The sequence below is a fragment of the Atta colombica genome, unplaced genomic scaffold, assembly GCF_001594045.1.
Source record: "Atta colombica isolate Treedump-2 unplaced genomic scaffold, Acol1.0 scaffold12, whole genome shotgun sequence".
NCBI classification, from domain to species: Eukaryota; Metazoa; Arthropoda; class Insecta; order Hymenoptera; family Formicidae; genus Atta; species Atta colombica.
In genome coordinates, this window is record NW_017259206.1 from 2,635,766 (window position 1) to 2,639,394 (window position 3,629).

The 3,629-nt window shown below is 31.3% G+C and overlaps 1 pseudogene; it reads right to left on the reverse strand.

Annotated features, from left to right (window-relative positions):
• Positions 1–2,078: 2,078 nt before the first annotated feature.
• The window catches only part of LOC108694394, a 2,020-nt pseudogene continuing 469 nt past the window's right edge, over positions 2,079–3,629 (reverse strand).

The following is a 3,629-nucleotide window of genomic DNA, read 5'->3' on the forward strand; positions in this document are numbered from 1 at the left end:
GTAAGCTCTATATAGAGAATCCGTTGGAGTTCGAAGGAGGACTCGTCTTCTCAGGAAGTCAGGAGAGACGGGAAAGCGATAACAAACCGTTCGTTCAATGGTGGCGGCTGGGACAAGACTCTGAGAACGCCATCGTCGAAATGGAGGATATCTCGAGAGTCGATGCAATGGACTCCGCGTTCATACCCGGCCGCAGCAGTCGGCTCGACGTATACGTGGTGGAACGCGAGAACTCGAATACGCTCGAACGTAATTTTCAAGTCGATTCCATCAGCGAAACTTTCACCGAAGACTATCATTTATCGAAGCTTGCACACACAATTTGACATTTCTTCGGTTAAGTCTGATTGTGAGATGAAATCTCCATTAGGCTAAGACGAAATTGACTGAAAAGTGAGACCTTTATCTATTATATCTCTGTTACTTGAAACCCGATCGAATGAAATCCTTTGAGCCCTAATGTTATTTCTAATGCTAAATCGTTTTTTTTTATTAGACTATAATAAACTGAATCTATTGGTATCTCTATCGGAGAGAGAATCGACTGTAAACTTTGTCGAGGCCATGCACAATTTTCACGTTTAACGATACACACCCTGTACAATCAGCTGTACCCTAGCATTTGTACTCGGCAAAAGAAGATTCGGTCGGAAACAAATACCGTTTAATGCTTTCAAGCGCACTAGTCTCGGAGTGAGCTTTGACTTTTAGATACGCGAGAACACAAGTGGGATTAAATCTCTGTCGATAATCGGAGCTTGTAATAGTGGAAAATGCAGAGAGCCATGTATTTCTATCTCGGAACGCATGTTTCGTATTGTTTAAAAATGATAAAAAGATTTTTATTATTAATTATTAATATAATATTATTTTTATTAAATTTCTAATATAAACTAAATGTCTAATTAAAATATATCAAGCAGAAAACATCTGGAAAAAAAAATTGAAGTGTCTGTTAAACGTTTCTATTACGATGTCTATTAAAGATTTGTTTGGCTTCCTCTGGTAAATAAAAGGATATTGGTAGGTAAAAGAGAGTGCAGAATAGAATTGAATTGGCAATTTAAAAGGTGAACAACTAAAACAGAATTAAAAGAAAAAAATTACGTAAAAAAAACATCGCTTTGTTACAAGATGCAAGAGAGTATTTTAAATAATAATCTTTAAACTTAAAGTTTTGAGCAGCTTTTAAATGTAAGTAGTAGTATAAATTTATGTCAAAATATTAATAATTTTTTAATTTATATCGCAAATCATCCTAATAATTTTCCATTACAGAAAAGCTCTAAATATAATAAAAAAATAAGATAAGTGTGTCAAATAAGATAAAATTAATTATTTATTATTATTTATTATATAATTAATTAATATTGTGAATTAGTAATGCATTTGATTTTCTGTTTAAACTAAATTCTTTCTTAACAAATTAGCAAATAAGCTTCCTTTCATTAAAAGTAAATACATTTACAAAAGAAACTTTATTTATATTATCTCTACTCTTTATTGATTTATTATCATTCACAATTTAAAAATGTTAATTTATACAATTTCTAAAGACAAAACATAATGCAGATAAATTTTTCGGCGGACAGATTTTTCGTTCTGCGATGGTTCAAACATTTTGGAATTGCAGTACTCTTTAACGATATTATATTTTCAGCTTAAGCTTTAGCATTTATGTAAAGGCTTTAATGGCAGATGAGACTTCTTAGAAGTCTCAGTCTTGGCATTCGAGCTTTGTGAAGAGAACAAAGGATAAATGCATATCGGGTAATGTTCCCGAAACGGCATTCTTCAAATTCTAAATAAATTTATCCGACCTGCTATTGTTGTTTTGCATGCTTTATTATTTGTTTATATACGCGCGCGCGCGCGTGCGTGCGTGTGTGCGTGCGTATGTATATATGATATATTCTTACAAATCTGCAGAAAATTGCTAATTGCAAATATCGAGCTAAAAATTACACGTGTAATGTTACCGTAGGAAGTGGTATATTGATTACACGTTATTACGTAATCAATAGTAAGGTACTCGTTAGTGGAAATAAGCGAGAAATAATGAATTGGATGCAAGCTCGTTAATTCTCTATTATCGACATTGCCTCGTCACAAATAACTGCCTTCCCTTCGTGACAGCAAATGGGCTCGGTGCTCTCCAAACCAGTGGATGTCCAAAGAGCCGTATTACACGATTTCATATATACAGCCACCTGTGGAAAAGCAAAAAGCTGAAATAACAAAACGCGTTGTTTTATTGCTGCGAAAATTACTATCTAAAAAAAACCATCAAGAGAGCGAAATATCAAAATGATACAATTATATTTTATTCGGAAAAATAAATTTTTATTACTTCCGTTTGAAACTCCAGTCTTTTATGTATTACGTGCTTACTTTTCCGTGTTACATGAAGACGAAAATTAAAGACATAGTTTAGGAGATAATTTTCTAGCTTTTTAAATCAGGATTAATCTTACATAATATAAATTTATAATAAAATATGTATTGAATGTATTACCTTCAAATTTTCGACATGAGTATTCAGCTTCTCGCAAATTAGCATTGATGCTTTATCTCGAACACTTTCAGCCTATATAAGCATAGAAAATTAATTTTGATAATATTTTTTATCTTTATTACTCCTTTATTTTTTTCAATTAGCCACTAAAATATACATTATATCTCTTCTTTTTAAGTAAAGTTCTTGCATTTTATCTTTTTTCCTTTTCTCTCCACGTTGGAGAGGAAAAGAGAAAAGAATGCAAGAAGTTTAACTAAAAAAAAAAGGCCTGCTGTTTGAAAGTACAATATATTATTGCCGGTCTAAAATTATTTACACTCGTATATTCCTGATTGGAAAATAACATTTTTCCTAATTAATGAAGAAGTCATGTCACAGCAGAAATATGAACGAAAAAAGTGAACAAGTTCTCGTTATGAGTACTCACCAAGGCAATACATAATTGTTGACACTTTTCTGCGCCTTCTTGATCGCAACTCACATTGAATTGCAATCTGTGTTCTATTATCGACTTCGACCCCGGAACTGGAAACACTGCGCAACTGCATGCATCCCCCGCGATTTCCTCTTGCCTGGTAAAGTACAATTTCTTTTAAAATGCAATATTGCAATAATTGTGAAATCGATTGCGAGACTAAAATATTACATTTCGAAGAAAATTAAATTTATATGAACTAATTTGACATTAATTATTTCAAAGAAAAAAGAGCGTACATTTAGACTAATAACTTTGTAATGAAGAATGATCAAGTGAGATTATTATTTCATTTGTCCATATATTATCAATCGCATTACATTAATGCATCTATTTTGAACTTTTATTATATTATAATTTAATTATATAAGAACTTTGAAATACAATTATAATTTAATCTTTTTGTCAATGCATATTTTTTTCATTTTTTTCACTATCATGTTTCACAAAATGTTAAAAATGTGAAAGTGAAAACAAGATAAAATTTACAAAACTGTTTGTTGTTCGAAGAGTGAAATTTTTGAGACATCATAACGAAAAATTCGCACAAGAATAGAAACATTTACTGTTAAAAATTCGATATATAGCACCAGGATATATTGACAGAAGAATAATTGTATAATTATAGTATATAAT